This window comes from Monodelphis domestica, chromosome 5 (assembly GCF_027887165.1).
Source record: "Monodelphis domestica isolate mMonDom1 chromosome 5, mMonDom1.pri, whole genome shotgun sequence".
NCBI classification, from domain to species: Eukaryota; Metazoa; Chordata; class Mammalia; order Didelphimorphia; family Didelphidae; genus Monodelphis; species Monodelphis domestica.
The window spans coordinates 23,667,487-23,687,084 of NC_077231.1; the positions used below are offsets into that span (position 1 = coordinate 23,667,487).

The following is a 19,598-nucleotide window of genomic DNA, read 5'->3' on the forward strand; positions in this document are numbered from 1 at the left end:
CAGTCACACATCATGAATTGTTTTTAGGACATTGCAAAACGGATGCCCCCAAAACATCTTAAACTTAATATATCCCAAAACAAACTCATTATCTTTTCCCCCAAAATTTTCCCCTTTCCCAAATTTCCTTATTTCTCTATATATTTGAAAGTATGCAAATGGTGAAAAAAGAATGCAAATAAAAAGGGAACTATTTTTCTTCTTAAAACCAGTATCATCATCTCTGCATCATCTCCAATTCCTTTCTGTCCCTCAAACCCAATGGATTCAATAAATTTCCAAATCTCAACATTTCTATCTCCAAAACATCTCTTTCTTTTGATACCTTTCCTCTCTTCACCCAGTCACCACCTTAGATGAAACCCTAATCACTTCTCACCTGGAAAATTTTTGTATCTTTCTCATTGGTTTCCTTCCCTTGAATGTCTCCCAAATCCAATCCAACCTTCACACCGTAGGCAAAATGATTATCTAAACAACGACTTGACTATGAGACTCCCCCAATCAACTGCAGTGGTTCCCTATGACCTCTATGATATGTAAGCTTCTCTTTATAGCTTTTTGGAGACCTATACATTTGCTCTAATCTATCTTTTCAGCCTCATTCACCATTACCTCTTTGTTCACACTCTGGTCCAACTAAACTTGACTCCTTTCTATTACCTGTCAATCCTATTTTAATAATAATTATTATCTGGCATTTTATGATCCATCTTCTCTTACTCTCTTCTAATCCTCCTCAAAATGGCAGGGAATATGATATAGGTTGTATAATATATATTATGCATAATACATATTTCTATGTTCATCATGTAAGATGTGGAAAGGAAACTAGACTAACAGTTTGTGTGGGGGAAGGGCCAACTGGGAGTGGCAGTTGGGTCTTGTGACTAGCACTTCCTTCCTGCCGGGTGTGGCAGTTGGGTCTTATGACTAGCACTTCCTTCCTGCCGTGTGGGACTTGCATCCTGGTGTTGGAGGAGAGAGGAGCTTGTTCAGCCCAGTCTGGAGTGGCATGCTCTTCTTGGTTCAGCCCAAAGACACAGGCTTCTAAAGGTTAGAATTGGTCTTGTTTGCTTTCTGTGTACTGCTAAGATTCTGAATTAGAACGAGAGTAGACGGGAGTGGGACAAACTCTCCGCCAGCCTCTGGGGCCTGGCCTCAGGTCTGAAACTGAGAAAAACTCCAATCCCAACTAGTTATTAAACTTTATGTTATTTGAATTCGCAGTCAGATAAGTGGACTCTCTTTTCTGGTCATAGAGGGAGCTGAACTTCAGTTTCAGTCATTCAAAGACAAACCGTCCTTATTGGACCCCTGCTGTTTCCTCTCAGCAGGGGGCATCTCCCTCCCTTGCCTCACCAAGCAGTGTACCCTCTCTCCCTTCTCTCCTCCATACCCCATACAAACCATCCCTTATTATCCCCCATTTTTTCCAATCCTATTTCCTTTCCCAATAAATATTACAAAGAAAAGACACATATCGCTCACACTAGAAAAATTTCATAGAGGAAATAAAATAAAGAATGGTCTGCTTCATTCTATATTTAGACTCCATCAGTTCCTTCTATGGTAGTGGATAGCCTTTTTTATCATGAGTACCTAGGAGCTGCCCTGGATCCTTGAATTGCTGATGATAGTTAATTAATTCACAGTCATCCTATATTATTGTTGTTACTATGTACAACATTCTCCTAGTTCTGCTCACTTCACTTTGCATGACATCATATAAGTTTTTCCAGGTTTTTTGTGATCATCTTGTTTGTCATTTCTTATGATTAATTCCATTATAATCACATACCACAACTTGTTTAGCCATTACCCAGTTGATGGACATCCCTTCAGTGTCCAATTCTTTGCCACTGCAAAAAGAACTGCTATAAATATTTTTTTACAAGTACTTACTTTTCTCCTGTCCTAGATCTCCTTTGTAATGGCCTCAATAATGGTATTGCTGGGTCAAAAAGTATGCACAGCTATATAGCCTTTCAAGCATGGTTCCAGATTATTCTCCAGTTTGGCTGTATCAGTTTCTAGCTATACCAACAGTATATTAGTGTCCCAATTTTTCCTCATCCCCTCCAACAGTTACCATTTTCCCATTTTTGTTCCATGAGTCAGTCTAAAATGTATGAAGTGGTATCTCAGAGTTGTTTTAATTTGAAATGCTCTAATTAATAGTGATTTGGAGCATTTTTTCATATGATTAATAGTTTTAATTTCTCCATCTGAGAATTGCTGCCTGTTCATATGCTCTGACCATTTGTTAATTGGGGGATGCTTTGTATACTTCTAAATTTGACTCAAGTCTGTATGTGTTTGTCTCCCCTCTATTCTTGACATAAAATGCTCAATATATCTATGGCAACACTTTCTATGTATGTTCCCTACAAAATAATATGATAGGTTGGGATGGGACAGGATGGAAGGAAGGGAACAACATGATGGAATGGGAAAGGACAGAACAGGATAGGGCAGGAGAGACTATTAGAAATTGTAGGATTATCTTAGGTCATATGATCCCATCCTTTCAGTTTAAAAAATCCTGAGACCTAAAGAGGTTAAATTCCTTATCCAGGATCTAGATAGCAAAAGAGCCAGATTCAGCTATTTTGACTTTGAGTGGAATGGAACATCCATAATCTATGAGTTGTTTTTCCCCTCATTCCAAAAATACTGAGTCTTTACTCAAAGGGAGAGAAAAATTATATGAGAAATGGGAACTCTCTGCTGCTCCCGTTTATTCTCTGCCTGTGTAACAGAAATCAACCATTCATTCAATTAACAAACATGTATTAAGTGTTTACTATATGCCAGATATTATGTTAGGGACTGGAGATATTAGGATAAAATTTTTTAAGTTCTGGCTCTCAAATAGTCTGGCTAAAGAAAAAGGAATCTAAGAGGCAGAAAGAGCATTTTAAAAGCTTTATTGCCTTTAACTATGCATATTTTGATCCAGATCGATCATTTATTGATATGGAGAAATCCTTGTGTGAAAATTCTCTCCAATGCTGCAGATGAGAAACTCCTGTGTGCAGGTATCCCTTCCACATCATTGGGGTTAGAGAGGCTCACCCCCTAAAATCTGCAAATTCAGTCTAAAATCTTTTGGCCCTCTCTGTACCAGAGAAGATGGCTGAATTTTTTTTCTTATTCTTTTATGGAATTTTACAGTAAAGAAAATTGTGTATATTCATGGTATTAAAAGATAAATATGTTGACATTATAAAATACTATGCATGTATTTTATATACACTTTTTAGTTGCTGAACGTTTTCTGTCCTCTTTGCCTTTGTATGTGGTGTGCAGCTTCCATAAAAACTCCCCCCCCCAAATTCCCATTTAATTTACTATGCTGACAATATATCAAAGTCATAAAGGGTAAAGTAGTGATGAAGAGAGAATAACTATAGAGAATTTGGGGGGCCATGGAGAGGGCAAATGGTTTGTCCATGTTCCCACAGACAGTATGTGTCAAGACATCCTAGATCGTCTTCCTGACTCTAAGACCAGCTTCTCTCTCTCTCTCTCTCTCTCTCTCTCTCTCTCTCTCTCTCTCTCTCTCACACACACACACACACACACACACTTTCTCTCTCTCGCTCTATCTCTGTCTGTCTGTCTCCATCTTTCCGTATGTCTGTCTGTCTGTCTGTCTCTCTCTCTCTCTCTCTCTATATATATATATATATATAATGAATATATACATACACATGTACAAATAAAATTTTATTTAAATATGTATATACACATATATTATACATATGCACACACATGTTTGTATATATTACAATATCATTTAATAGATATTCTATAATGTCACATACATGCAAATATGTATATATGCACATATATTAAACTATATCCAATTTAATATGGGTTTTACCTTAAATATAATGTGACATAATAAATCTAGATGTTATTTTGTTTAAGGGTAAGGATCATTTTATTTGTGTCTTTCTACCCTTAAAGTCCAAGGAGGGGCAGTGTGGAACAGTCAATAGCAAGTTGCCTAGGAAGACCTGGGTTCACATTCCTCCTTTGACACACACTGGCTAGGAGACTCTAGACAAGTCAACCTTTCAGTGCTCTGGGACCTCTTCTCTGAGATTAAAAGTTGTAGAATAGGTACTGACTCACCTTGGCAGAGAGTTTCCTCTCCTGGGAATTCCCTTTACTAGATTTGGTAGTCTAGTTCCTATCCCTATTTCCAAGTCCCTAGCACACTACTTAGTACATAGTATGCATTTAATGAATGCTTATTGGATGAGATTATCAGGAGTAGCCTGTTTGTTATCTAGATATTATGATTATTATAATAACCCTTGAAATGTTTATAGAAATATAAAATTTTATTTTCAGTTCATATAATTTCTTTTTAGTTTAATGAATTCAGGGCTCATGGAGCCCAAATATACCATCAATAGAGGGTCACATTGGCCAACTGAGGGTCTTGCATTTCTACTAATTACCTTGAGTGGATGAATTATCTCATATCCTACCTAATTTCTTTGGTATGAAGTTAAGAGCTTTCCACAGCTTTACTTAGCTTAATCATTTCTCTACTTTAGCTGTAGACTAGTTAACAATAAAGCAACATAAGCAACAAACAACACATTTTAGGCTTTGCATTTTAGTCATCTCCTTCACAATTAGAATCTCAAACTATATGAAAATTTAAATATTTTTCACTGAAAGATAAATCTGTTTCCAGATGGCTCTTATAGCAAGGCCAGGAAGACCTTTCGTTTCCTTTTGCTTTGTATGCTCCCTTGATTACTGCAAACTATCCCCAGCTGAACTGGATTCCCTTGACCTTTAACCTCCCTCTTCCTGATCCCCAAAGCTGAATCACTTGCAGATGATACAAAGTCCAAAAATTGCAAACATTTGGATGATCAAATGAAGAGAGCTCCCTTGAATCTAATCTATGCATCACTATCTTCTTTAGTCCTTCTTTCTGCTTCTTCCCCATGTTATAATCCAGGAATGAGAAACAGGAAATTTACATTTATAAGAGTGGAATTGGGCACTGGAAAGAATACCACTACAGGATGGATTATTGGAAATTTATACAGAACATTACATGTATGGAACTTAGAAATATCCTAAATTGCTGACTTCTATTGATGTTTTGGTATATTGGATAATGAAAATTGTTCCAACTTTATCTAGCTAATATTGAAAATAAATTGAAACATAAGCAAGTCGCCAAACATGCCCTTGAGGCATGAACAGATTCGTTTATCAAGTCAAAAAGTAAAAAAAAAAATCCAATCGTAAAATAGAAGAATTTTCAAGAATAGCTCCAGAAAGATGTTCAAGAAAATGTTTCTGTTCATAGTGAACATTAACTAGCCCCTCACAGTAGTGTGGTACCTCCATCCCTTAGAATATTTAGAGAAATTATATTTTAAAATGACAATCCAATTGGGAATATTGAACAAAGATTTAGCAAAGGCTATGAATTGGATCATTATTTTTTGTATGGTTATTTACACATCATTTTTCTTCTGGGTGAAAATTTTAGATTTGCAAAATACTATATATAGTTATTTTATAACTACATATGGGTGTTTTCTCTACTGACAGAAACCTAGGCTCCTTTCTAGCTTTGGAGATGATTTTCCTGGGTCAAAACCAAGAAATTAGTGACCTGATAATCAATGTTCTGGTGATGAACCTCTTCTAATTTGGGGATGGTTATTTAGTGACAGAAACATGGTGATTTGTCAGAGCTAGACATTCCAAAGTTTCCCAGTTTAATATTATTTGGGAACATTTACACATCTCTGGCATAACCATTGAGAGCTCAAGATCTCTTCCACATCACAATGATCCATGAGAATAAGCACAGGACAGGGCTGGGAAATCAGACAGAATGCACTGGGACATCATAAATGAGGTCCATTCAGAAGAATGAGAACTAGTGACTATTTTTTTTCTCCCTCAAAGGCTGGCAAAAATTTCCTGGCAAAGGAAAATGATGAATTGAAGCAATTATCTGAATAATTTGAGGTGGCCTTGACCATTACCTCGTCTGAGAGCCTAAGGCAGAATAAGTCACAGGAACTAGGCTCAAATGCACCCCAGATGCCTTTTATTGGTAGGTCAAGCCTATGAGACATTGGAAGGTACCGGTAGGTGCCTGGTAAGCAGAATGGTGTTGATTACTCATCCAATGACAGTCATTTACTCAAAATAAGCCATTATCTAGAAGCACAAGTAACAAGCAATTATATCCACCTGCTCAACCAAGGAGCCATAAAATTAGTAACCCAGAATTAGTTAAGTTTGAGTTAGAGTCATGCAAGACCAGGAGCTTTGATGATGGCAATTCCAGGACACTGGTGGTCTCTCTAGAGGTTCACAGGATGGAAGCTGACATTCTTTGAGGTAGATTGGAATTTCAGGAGTCACAAAAGAATATTCCACATATCCCACAAGGCTACAAAATGTAGAGGAAAACCAAAATATCTCCAGCCAAGGCACCACCCTAAAGTTGTTTGTTGGCTTGATTGTTGACTGCCCCTCTTGTCCCACTATTTCAAGAAGACCCCAGTCATGCCTCTCTTCATTTCTTACTCCCCAACCTTCTTCTCTATAGCATCTAAAAACTTCCTTTTTGAGGAATACATTTCCAACTCTATCTTCTCTGGTTCTAGAATCATGATTAAATCATCTCTATCATTGTTCCTGGAAGAGGTGTGTCAACCACTCTTTTCTTTTTCCCCTTTAGGCAAACAGAGTTAAGTGACTTGCCCAGGGACACAAAGCTATTTATGTGCCTGAGGCTGGATTTGAAGTCAGGTCTTCTTAATTCCAGGCACATTGCTCTCCCCAGCAAGTAGCTAGAACAGAAATAGAACAACTGGTTTTTATTTCATATCATCTCTAATTTCATCATAAAATCTTGGTGTATAATCAGTCTCATGAAATCTAAGATTTTAAGATTTTTTCCCCTAAAATCTATACTTTCTCCAAAATGGATGTTGTAAGGATGAAGGAAGCCTTACTTCTGTCTCCAGCTTAGTACTACAAATATATCTTATCATAGATTAAGTCCTTCCTCATGAAATTCCCTAATATTATTTTATGGTGGGAGTGGGGAAGGACAAGGAAAGAAGGAAAGGGAGATGGGGAGGACTTCTCCAGAGGACTCAATTAGTTCATATCCTTCTTATTGGGGTGGCAGGAAGCAGGCAAAAAGGGGGAGGAGGAAGAGCTACCACCATGGTAGCATAGCCTCATAGAGTTTGAAGCTGTTAGAGAAGATCTAGAATAGTGAATCTCAAACTTTTGCCCCTAGGACCCCTTTCACTCTTAAAAATTATCCACGATTCCTCCAAAGAGCTTTTGTTTATATGGGTCATATCTACAGATATTTATCAAATATGAAATGAAACTAACTTAGTATGAACATGAAAAGTTTCAACTTCATGGATACCTTGAAAGGGTCTTAGGACCTCTATGGATTCCCAAACGACACTCTGAAAACTACTGCTTCTTATCTAACTACTTCATTTTATACATAAATGGAAACAAAACCCAGAGAAATGAAATAAATTATACCCTATAGGGGAAGAATAGATACTCTACCTTTTGCCTTATGGTAGCACCTAGGCCAGGTTCTGCTCTATTGGTGTCATCACCATGTAGCCTAGACTGCCACCATTCTTTAGCTAGCCTTCCCCATATTCCTCTCTGCCAGGGCCCCAGTTGGCCAAACTTCTTTTCCTGTTTTAAAAGCCTATTCAAATTCTAAGAAATTTCTGTTTCTAGAGGGCTATGGAGAATGCTAGTGGTTTTCAGCTCATTAAGATAAGAATGATAGATAGGTCCTGAACTCAAATGGCCTGTTCTACCTCATTCCCAGTTTATCATCTGAGGATGCTTCTTCAGTCCCCAAAATGCTTTCAACTTAACTCGTCAAAAAACAATTTACATACTTATTCTGTGAAGGACACTGTTCTAGACACTGGAGGAAAATCAAAGATTAAGTAAGACTTAAGATTTTAGAATTAGAACAGGAATGGACTTTAGAGGTAATATGAGGAAATTGAGACCCAGAAAAGTAAAGCCATTTCCCCAAGTCCACACAAGTAGTAAGGCAAGATTCAAACACAGGTCCTCTAGTCCCTGTTCAGATAGAATTTATAATCAAGGAGGGGTATTTTCACCATACTCAAAACAACTGAAATAATATCTATCACCAGTTGACTGAGAACCAAACCCCCTCATCTCATTAACACCTTAAATATATATTTATATATACATAAAAACACATACCTATATGTGTGCATATTAGATAGGTAGATAGATATACATTCTAGATGTACATCCATATGTATATGTGTATATATTTGTTTTTATGTGGAGGAGAGAGAGACAGAGAGAGACACATAAAGAGAGGAAGAAACAGAGAAAGAGGGAGAGAGGGAGACAGGGGGGAAGACAAAGAGACAGAGACAGACAGAGACAGAGACAGACAGAAAGAGACAGAGACAGAGAGGGAGGGAGAGAAAGGGAGAGAGAAGAGGAGAGAGGGAGAGACAGAGAGAGAGAGAGGGAGAGAGAGGGAGAGACAGACAGAGAGAGAGACAGAGATAGAGACAGAGATAGAGACAGAGACAGACAGACAGAGACAGAGAGAGAGGGAGAGAGAGACAGAGAGAGAGAGAGAGAGAGAGAGAGAGAGAGAGAGAGAGAGAGAGAGAGAGAGAGAGAGAGAGAGAGAGAGAAACAAGAAGACACATTAGAGATCACCTGATCCAATTCATTTATTCTAGACCTGAGCTAGCTCAGGTCAGGCCAATGATTTAGGCTCCAGATGGAATGTTTCATTACAAATAGTAAACATTCCAATCCTTGTGGATGATAAAATGCAACGAAAATAAATGTACTCATAATTCACTAGTTAAAACAATGTTTCATCTGTCTAAATATTCACCACAGCACCAGTACCAGGTCAGAATCATGTCCTTCAGGACTATGGGAATTCCATTAAGCTTCCAGTTCACAAACTCTCAGGAAGCTTTTAGGTGTCAGATGACAAGGTAGGACTCACAGACTAACCAAACTTTAAAGAGGGTCTCCTTGTCTATGGAAAGCCTATAGAAAGATAGATACTGCTCTTACTACAAATCCTTCATTTTAAGATAAAGAAATTCAGGCATCAAGAGGTCAAGTCACTTGCTGAACCAGAACTTGCACCCTTGTCTCTGGACCACAGATCCAGAGCAAATTCTTCTATAACACCCTTCCTCTAGTTCTTTTATACTTAGCTGCTATATTCTCCTTATGTAATTTAATATCTCATCCCAGTTAAAACATGTTTCTCCAAAAGACCATGAAGTGATGGCTCTAAGGACAAATATTTGGCAAGCCCCTGGGAAGGAAAGAATTTTGTTTAGATGACTTTTTAGTATCTCTTAAATTCTATTCTACAATGCATAGAGATTGTCCCTGCACCAATGAGACATATTTGGGGGGGAGGGAAAAGGAGAGATTTCAGGAGAAACAGGAAGTTGAAATGTAAGACTATCCTGCCTAATGGAGGACATATGGCCACCTTACATTAATGTATTTAGTAAGTTAGAAAAGCAGGAATAGCAGTACACTGGTGGTCAAGGTATCTGTGCCATATGAAGCTTAACTCTGGAATTTCCTGACTCTACTTCAATTGTAATTCATTTTCTGTGTTTATCTTTCCTGTCCTTCATGTATTGAAGAAGAGAAAAAAAGAAAGAAAAATTCAAATGATTCTTGAGGTTTACATTTAGATGTTAGCTTCCTCCTATACCAGAAAAGGGGCTAGCCTGATTTTTTTTTGAGGCTAAATTTAAGGAAAATCAGTGTTGCAAGGAGGTGTGAGTTTAATGTATCCTGATGGTGGGATACACCATAAAACAGTTAACTGCCCTGACTTTCCTAACCAAGACCATTTATTGGCCACCAATCAAGTCCTTGTTTGAGTAGAGCTGTCTCAACCACTTTTTAGATATGTGACTTGGAATCAGTAGTACTTTATAGTGGCAAAGGAGGGTCTGGTTCAATTTTTATATTCTAGAAACTGAACCCCTATCAACCCGCAAAGCTTCTCCCTCCCACCTTGAAACTTGTAAGTTGAAATGACTAAGAGCGCTTGGGCCCTCTTTCAAGAGTTGAACATTTGTGGTTTCTCTTTCTTGGTATTGCCTAAACAACCCAAAAGCACTCTCTAATTTTGTACAGACAGGGGGATCCCTTACATATATAATTTGGGAAGAAAATTACATAATTCTGAAGGGTTTCACTTTTGAAACAGTAGTGAAAGTCCTATCAAGGAAGAAATTGGAAGGCTTCTTTATCCTAAAGTAGTTTTGGACTGAAGGAGATTTTTTACAGATAACTTTCTGAAGGAGCTAGTTTTGTGTGTGAAACATCCAGGCTCGGTGGTGTGGTGCTGAGAAATAGGAACTCTTCCTGGCTATTTTCCACTTGATGCCCTGTTATAAGCCACTTGATATTTATCTCTCTTTCATTCCTGTAATTGGGATAATTAAAAGCACTCACCTTCACAGGACCCAGCATGTCATAGTTGAAAGAGCTCTGCACAGGGAATTAAGAGATCTTGGTCCTAGGTCTGATTCTTTCATTAATTTGCTTTATTCTCATCCATTCACTAGGTTTCCTCATCTACAAAACAGATTAGATGTTTTCTATAGTCCTTGGCATCTGGAATAGTCTATGAGGCTAGGAAGATTGTAGGTTTTCAGAGTTCTGCTGCAAAGAGTTGGATCATGCAATATTTTTGGTAGTTTGCAAATACTCCTGATCCCATACTCATCTAAGTCCTGAGTTCAAATCTGTGGCTCAGAAATATTTTATCTGTGTGACCCTGAGCAAGTTACTTAACTGTGTTTACCTCAGTGTTCTCATATATAAAATGAGCTGGAGAAGGAAATGGCAAACCATGCGGTCACAAAGAGTTGGACCCACCTGAAAAATGAACAACAGTATAATCACCTGATCAAGACACTCACATGCTTCCATAGCCATGATTTTATTCTAAACCATAAGAATGGTATTTATGCATAACTAGACATTTTCTCCTACATAAAAATAATTTTAATTTAAAGAATATGGGGTTGATAGTGGGCTAAAATATTGTTGATGGAATATTAACTGAATTTACTTTTCAAAGCAAAGGGGAATTGAATTACACTTATATATTTAACCTCCCCTATTCCCTTCCTATATGTTACTGGGCAAATTGGTTGACTGCTTGGGGTCTCAGTTTCCTTATGTATAAAGTGAGGAATATGGACTATATAATCTCTAAAATTCCTTTTAGCTATAAATCTATGATCCCATGCCTTATGATCTTGTGTGAAGTGTCATAATCATTATAAAATATTTTTCCATCCATCTGTCAACCCATGAGCAATCAGTAGGAAAAAATTGACTATAATTCTGAGAGGAACATGGAAGCCAAAGAAGACATGATATTGTCAGGTGGTTTTGATCACAGATGAGAAGACACCTCCTATTGTAATGCAGTGGGTAGAGTGCTTGGCTTAAAGTCAGGAATACCCAACTTCAAGCCTTGCTTCAGCGATATATTCCTGAAAAAATGCTTACCTTATGTTAGCCTCAGTTTTCTTATCTGTAAAATGAGGGAATTGGATCTGATAGCTTCTAAGGTAATAATTTTATGAATTAACTCTTGTGATCTTGGCCCGATCATGAAGTACTCTTAGCTTCCTCATCTTACCATAAAAGAGCTAAATGTGAGTAGTAAAAGGATGAAAGATTAAAAATATATATTTCTTGGCAAAATGACTTCCATCAACACAGATTAGCCTAAATTCATGAAAACAATTTCTCCTCCCAATAAAAGAAAAATTTTGAAGCTTTAAGTCAACTTAGAGATAAGATGGCCCATCCCTTTCAAAGTCATTACAGTAACACAGTTATTGGTAACGATATATCAGTTGTAGCTACTTCTGTTAGTAGTACAATAATATTCTATTACATTCATATATCATAATTTTCCTCCATCTCTCCATTCCCATGGGCTCCATCCTAGTGGAGGTAACTCATCTCCTCTCTTCTGTATGACTTCTAATTGGTTTCCATGTGTTAGTGTATGCATTTCCTTGCAAATGTCCCAGTTAAACTGCTGCCTAGAGGGGGAACTTGCAAATAGATTAATGGCAATGAATGGAGTTGAAGTGTCTTAAGTAGATTAGCTACCAGAGTAAAACCCTATGATTTTTATGGGATTGGGGGGGGGGGGAGAAGTCTGAAACTAGTATATGGTGTGTGATTGAGGAGAGACAGACAGACAGACATGACAGATGAACAGAGAAAGAGTCAGAAAGACAGAGACAGAGAAACAGAGAGAGACAGAGAAAGAGATAGGGACAGAGGAAGAGGGAGGGATAGAGGGGGGGAGGAAGGAAGGGAGGGGAAGAGAGAGAGAGGGAAGGAGGGAGGGGGATGGAGGGAGAGAGAGAGAGAGAGAGAGAGAGAGAGAGAGAGAGAGAGAGAGAGAGAGAGAGAGAGAGAGAGAGAGAGAGACTGGAACTTAACACAGGGACATTGAGAGGATAAATGAAGGTGGCACCTCAAAGGATAGGGGACACATTTAATTCTCCTTCAGTTTTCCCAGTGACAGTCCTGGCAGCTACTGGTAACCACCACTTTTAGTTACAAAGTCTCATCTCATTTGAACCTTAGAACAACTTTGAGAGAGAGTAGTACAAGTATGATTATATAATAATAAAAGTAATATTAGGTGACTGTTAAATAGGAAGACTGCGCTCAAATCTGGCTTCAGATACTCACTAGCTAAGTGACTTTAACTCACTTAGCCTCTATTTGCCTCAGTTTCCAAAACTGCAAAATGTGCCTAATAATAGTATCTCTCACCTAGAGTTGTAAAGATCTACTGGAATGATATTTGTAAAATGCTTAGCGCAGTGCCTAGCACATAGTAGACACTATTGAAATGTTAGCTATTTTTATTATTCCCATTTTACAGATAAAAAAACTATGGCTCAGAGAAGTCTTATAGTCTAATAAGTACTGTTCTTTCTATTACCCAAAGATGATTACTCATAGCCTGTAGACTTCCCAGCAAAGTATCTGTGGTCAGCCCTAATCAGACTAAATTATAACTGGGAAATGCTTAGCAAAATAAATTTAAAATGTAATATAAAATAGATAATGTGAAATAGTGGTTTTCTAAGGAATCCCTTTCTGTTTGAATTTGACAGCATTGTTACTACCTTATAAAAACAAAAGATTATATCCCCAGCATTTAGCATACTATCTGACAGATAGACAGTATTTTAGAAATGTTTTGTTGATTATTAAATGGATAGGATGATTCTCTCAAGGAGTTTATATTTCACTGTTAATGGAAATAAATAAAATTTTTCTTTTCTTTGACTAAAGCGAAAAAAATGGATGAAATGATAAAAATGAATAAGAAAAGAAGAGATAGGAAAACCACAGAGAGGACTATATTAGTTTTTAACACATGGTTCAGGAGCTCCTCCTCCTTATTCCCTCCACCCTCTTTTGCACTTGTACATTGTAGTTGGGTCCTCACAGTTGATTCTGATTCATCACGCACTCACTATAGCACACATGGATCACAGACCTCCCATACTTAAGGATAAGTGGGGTATATGAGCTTTTGATGATTAAATCTAAAAATGGGCAGGGTAGAGTTAATCTCATCTTCACAATTTCCCCTGTGATCATTTGGGGAGACTAGTCTCCCCAATTGATAATTTAAAATAATCATTTTGTACCTCTAAAAATCTTCTAACCCTCAGTTTTATACAATATTGCACTTTCTAAGAGGAAATTACAAGTTAGAGATAAGAGGGAAATAGAAGAGAGAGAGAGAGAGAGAGAGAGAAAGAGAGAGAGAGAGAGAGAGAGAGATTTGCCTTGGGTTAAAAAATTCTCTGTCTGTATATCTAAAATTATATTTTAAAAGTCTTCACAGACTTCCAGTCAAGATGGCAGCTTAGAGAAAGGTAAAGTTCAGATCTCAGGAAACCCTTCCCTACCGAACTCAAACTATATGCTCCTAGGGCACCAAAATTCAAAATGATCAACAGCATAGACCCCGGGAATCCTCCTCCTGGACCTGGATCAAAAGGTATGTGCCCACCCCCCACCCCCCGCCAAAAGCCAGAACCCGAGATCACTCAGACCTAAGGGGTAGGCAGAAGGAAGGTCCCAGGACCCATCCCCCCAACCCAGAGCGGTGAGTCCGAGGCAGCAGAGGGAACCTCAGAGCCTCAGGACCGGCTATTCAGAAGGCCACTTCCTGAAAACAACCTGACCCAGTCGCGGGGGCTCCCAACACAGACAGCAGGGAAACAGAGAGAGACAGGGGGAGCCTATAACCCCCTGGCTGGATCCCTCCATCCAAGTCTCACGGAAGGTCCCTGCCTCAAAGCATACTCAGTTAAACCCAGTGAAAGCTAATCTTATCAGGAGCCCTCAGAGCTCCGTGAAACCACAGCCCCTCCCCCCTCAGAGTGCTGGCTCTTCTGGCCAGCTAAGGCACAGAAACAAACACCCCACGGAAAGGGCCAAGCCAGGCTCAGAGCGTGGAACTAAGGCAACGGAGAAGCATCGGGAGGAAACCGAGGATGTCAGTAACACGGAAACACAAGCAATTCCTGAATTCCCCGGGAAGACAGAACAACAACTGCATAGAAAGGAAATTGGCCTAGGGCTAAAACCTCTGAACACCAGACAGAGATAAGAAAAGCTAGTCCTCCCCACTCAGACAGAGATGGCAAACTCCACAGAAGCACAAAAGCCCCAAAATTCCAAGAAAAACAAGAAGAAGGGGGTGACTTTGGAAACATTTTATGGAGTAAAAATACAAAATACAGAGGAGATAGAAGAGGAAACACAAGCAAATGCTCTGAAACCTTCCAAAGGAAATGGAAACTCTCCACAAACCCATGAAGAATTTGAATCAGAAAGGATAAAAAAGATGGAAGCCCTCTGGGAGGAAAAGTGGGAAATAATGCAAAAGAAATTCACGCATCTACAAAACCAGTTTGACCAAAGTGAAAAGGAAAACCAGGCTTTAAAAGTAAGAATCAGGCAACTCAAAGACAACGAGCAAGAATTAATAAAGAAAAGCCAAAAGACCAAGAAATTAGAAGAGAACATAAAATATCTCACTGACAAGGTGACAAACTTGGAAAATAGAGGAAGAAGAGATAATTTAAGAATAATTGGACTTCCAGAAAAGCCAGAAATAAACAGCAACCTCGACATCGTAATACAAGATATAATCAAAGAAAATTGCCCAGAGATTTTAGAACAATGGGGGCAATACAGCCACTGACGGAGCTCACAGAACACCCTCTACACTAAATCTCCAAAAGACAACTCCCAGGAATGTAATTGCCAAATTCCAAAGCTTTCAAACAAAAGAAAAAATCTTACAAGAAGCCAGAAAAAGACAATTTAGATATAAAGGAATGCCAATCAGGGTCAGACAAGACCTTGCAAGTTCCACTCTGAATGATCGTAAGGCATGGAACATGATTTTCAGAAAGGCAAGAGAGCTGGGCCTTCAACCAAGAATCAGCTATCCATCAAAACTGACTATATACTTCCAAGGGAAAGTATGGGCATTCAACAAAATAGAAGATTTCCAACTTTTTACAAAGAAAAGACCAGAGCTCTGTGGAAAGTTTGATATCAAAAAACAAAGAGCATGGAATACCTGAAAAGGTCAATATGAAGGAAAGGGAAAAGGAGAAAAATGTTATCTTTTTTTCTTTTACTCAAATTCTCTTCTATAAGGACTACATTTATATCATTCTATATATACTAACATGTGGGGAAAATGTAATGTGTAAATAGGGGGAAAAGAAAGACCAAATAGAATAATTTTTCTCACACAAAGATTCACATGGGAAGGGGAGGGGAAGAAAACTTCTATAAGGAGGAGAGGAAGAGAGTTTTTACTTAAACTTTACTCTCAGGGAAATCAAGTCTGAGAGGGAAGAACATCGAGATCCATTGGGATCTTGAATTCTATCTTACCCAACAAGGGAAGGGAGAAGGGAAAACCAAGGGGGGTAGGGGGGTGGGAACACAAAAAGGGGGGGAAGAAGAGGAGGGAGGGGGAGAGAACAAAAAGGGAGGGACTAGAAAGGGAAACATATCAAGGGAGGAGACAAGGGGGACTGATTTAAAGTAAATCACTGGACTAAAAGGTAGAGCTGATGAAGAAAGGTTAGAATTAGGGAAGGATATCAAAATGCCTGGGAGTCCACCAGTGACAGTCATAACTTTGAACGTGAATGGGACGAACTCACCCATAAAACATAGACAAATAGCAGAATGGATTAGAATCCAAAACCCTACCATATGTTGTCTTCAAGAAACACACATGAGGCGGGTAGACACCCACAAGGTCAGAAGTAAAGGATGGAGTAAGACCTTCTGGGCCTCAACTGACAGAAAGAAGGCAGGAATGGTAATCATGATATCTGATAAAGCCAAAGCAAAAATAGACCTGACCAAAAGGGATGGGGAAGGAAATTATATTTTGTTAAAAGGGACTTTAGATAATAAGAAAATATCACTAATCAACATGTATGCACCAAGTAATATAGCACCGAAATTTCTAATGGAGAAACTAGGAGAATTGAAGGAAGAAATAGACAGTAAAACCATATTAGTGGGAGACATAAACCAACCATTATCAAATTTAGATAAATCAAATCAAAAAATAAATAAGAAAGAGGTAAAAGAAGTGAATGAAATCTTGGGAAAATTAGACTTAATAGACATATGGAGAAAAATAAATAGGGATAAAAAGGAATATACCTTCTTCTCAGCACCACATGGCACATTCACAAAAATAGATCATACACTAGGTCACAGAAACATGGCACTCAAATGAAGAAAAGCAAAAATAATAAAGGCAGCCTCTTCAGATCACAAGGCAATAAAAATAATGATCAGTAATTGTACATGGAAAACCAAATCAAAAACGAATTGGAAATTAAACAATATGATACTCTAAAATCATTTAGTTAGAGAAGAAATCATAGAAACAATTAATAATTTCATCGAGGAAAATGACAATGGCAAGACATCCTTTCAAACCTTTTGGGATACAGCCAAAGCAGTAATCAGAGTTAAATTGATATCCCTGAGTGCATATATTAACAAACTAGGGAGAGCAGAGATCAATCAATTGGAAATGCAAATAAAAAACTTGAAAGCGATCAAATTAAAAAACCCCAGCGGAAAACCAAACTAGAAATCCTAAAAATTAAGGGAGAAATTAATAAAATCGAAAGTGATAGAACTATTGATTTAATAAATAAGACAAGAAGCTGGTACTTTGAAAAAACAAACAAAATAGACAAAGTACTGGTCAATCTAATTTAAAAAAGGAAGGAAGAAAAGCAAATTAACAGCATCAAAGATGAAAAGGGGGACATCACCTCCGATGAAGAGGAAATTAAGGCAATCATTAAAAATTACTTTTCCCAATTGTATGGCAATAAATACACCAATTTAGGTGATATGGATGAATATATTCAAAAATACAAACTGCCCAGACTAAAAGAAGAAGAAATAGAATTCTAAAGTAATCCCATATCAGAAAATGAAATCCAACAAGCCATCAAAGAACTTCCTAAGAAAAAATCCCCAGGGCCTGATGGATTCACCAGTGAATTCTATCAAACATTCAGAGAACAGTTAATCCCAATACTATATAACTATTTGACATAATAAGCAAAGAGGGAGTTCTACCAAACTCCTTTTATGACACAAACATGGTTCTGATTCCAAAACCAGGCAGGTCAAAAACAGAGAAAGAAAAGTATAGACCAATCTCCCTAATGAATATAGATGCAAAAATCTTAAATAGGATACTAGCAAAAAGACTCCAGCAAGTGATCAGAAGGGTCATCCACCATGATCAAGTAGGATTTATACCAGGGATTCAGGGCTGGTTCAATATTAGGAAAACCATCCACATAATTGACCACATCAACAAGCAAACCAACAAGAACCACATGATTATCTCAATAGATGCAGAAAAAAACTTTGATAAAATACAACACCCATTCCTACTAAAAACACTAGAAAGCATAGGAATAGAAGGGTCGTTCCTAAAAATAATAAACAGTATATATCTAAAACCATCAACTAATATCATCTGCAATGGGGATAAACTAAATCCATTCCCATTAAGATCAGGAGTAAAACAAGGATGCCCATTATCACCTCTATTATTTGACATTGTATTAGAAACACTAGCAGTAGCAATTAGAGAAGAAAAAGAAATTGAAAGTATTAAAATAGGCAAGGAGGAGACCAAATTATCACTCTTTGCAGATGACATGATGGTCTACTTAAAGAATCCTAGAGATTCAACCAAAAAGCTCATTGAAATAATCAACAACTTTAGAAAAGTTGCAGGATACAATATAAACCCACATAAGTCATCAGCATTTCTATATATCTCCAACACAGCTCAGCAGCGAAAACTAGAAAGAGAAATCCCATTCAAAATCACCTTAGACAAAATAAAATACCTAGGAATCTATCTCCCGAGACAAACACAGGAACTATATGAACATAACTAAAAAACACTCTCCACACAACTAAAACTAGACTTGAGCAATTGGAAAAACATTAACTACTCATGGATAGGACGAGCCAATATAATAAAAATGACCATCCTACCCAAACTTATTTATCTATTTAGTGCCATACCCATTGAACTCCCAAAAAATTTCTTCACTGATTTAGAAAAAAAGATAACAAAGTTCATTTGGAATAACAAAAAATCAAGGATATCCAGGGAAATTATGAAAAAAAAAAACCACAAATGATGGGGGCCTTGCAGTCCCAGACCTTAAACTATATTACAAAGCAGCAGTCATCAAAAAAATTTGGTACTGGCTAAGAGACAGAAAGGAGAATCAGTGGAATAGACTGGGGGCAAGCGACCTCAGTAAGACAGTATACGATAAACCCAAAGATCCCAGCTTTGGGGACAAAAATCCACTATTCGATAAAAACTGCTGGGAAAATTGGAAGACAGTGTGGGAGAGATTAGGAATAGATCAACACCTCACAACCTACACCAAGATAAATTCAAAATGGGTGAATGACTTAAACATAAAGAAGGATACCATAAGTACATTGGGTAAACACAGAATAGTATACATGTCAGACCTTTGAGAGGGGAAAGACTTTAAAACCAAGCAAGACATAGAAAGAATCACAAAATGAAAAATAAATAATTTTGACTACATCAAATTAAAAAGCTTTTGTACAAACAAAACCAATGTAACTAAAATCAGAAGGGAAGCAACAAATTGGGAAACAATCTTCATAAAAACCTCTGACAAAGGTTTAATTACTCAAATTTATAAAGAGCTAAATCAATTGTACAAAAAATCAAGCCATTCTCCAATTGATAAATGGGCAAGGGACATGGATAGGCAGTTCTCAGATAAAGAAATCAAAACTACTAATAAGCCCATGAAAAAGTGTTCTAAATCTCTTATAATCAGAGAGATGCAAAT

General features: G+C 37.6%; 1 protein-coding gene across 1 annotated transcript in view; it reads left to right on the top strand.

Moving 5' to 3' along the window:
• The first annotated feature begins 1,018 nt into the window (after positions 1 to 1,018).
• LRIG3 (leucine rich repeats and immunoglobulin like domains 3) overlaps positions 1,019 to 19,598 on the top strand; it is a 129,727-nt gene continuing 111,147 nt past the window's right edge. Inside the window, exon 1 of the mRNA XM_056797705.1 lies at positions 1,019 to 1,056. The gene's annotated coding sequence lies outside the window, so the exon portion shown is untranslated. The remainder of the gene's footprint in view (positions 1,057 to 19,598) is intronic.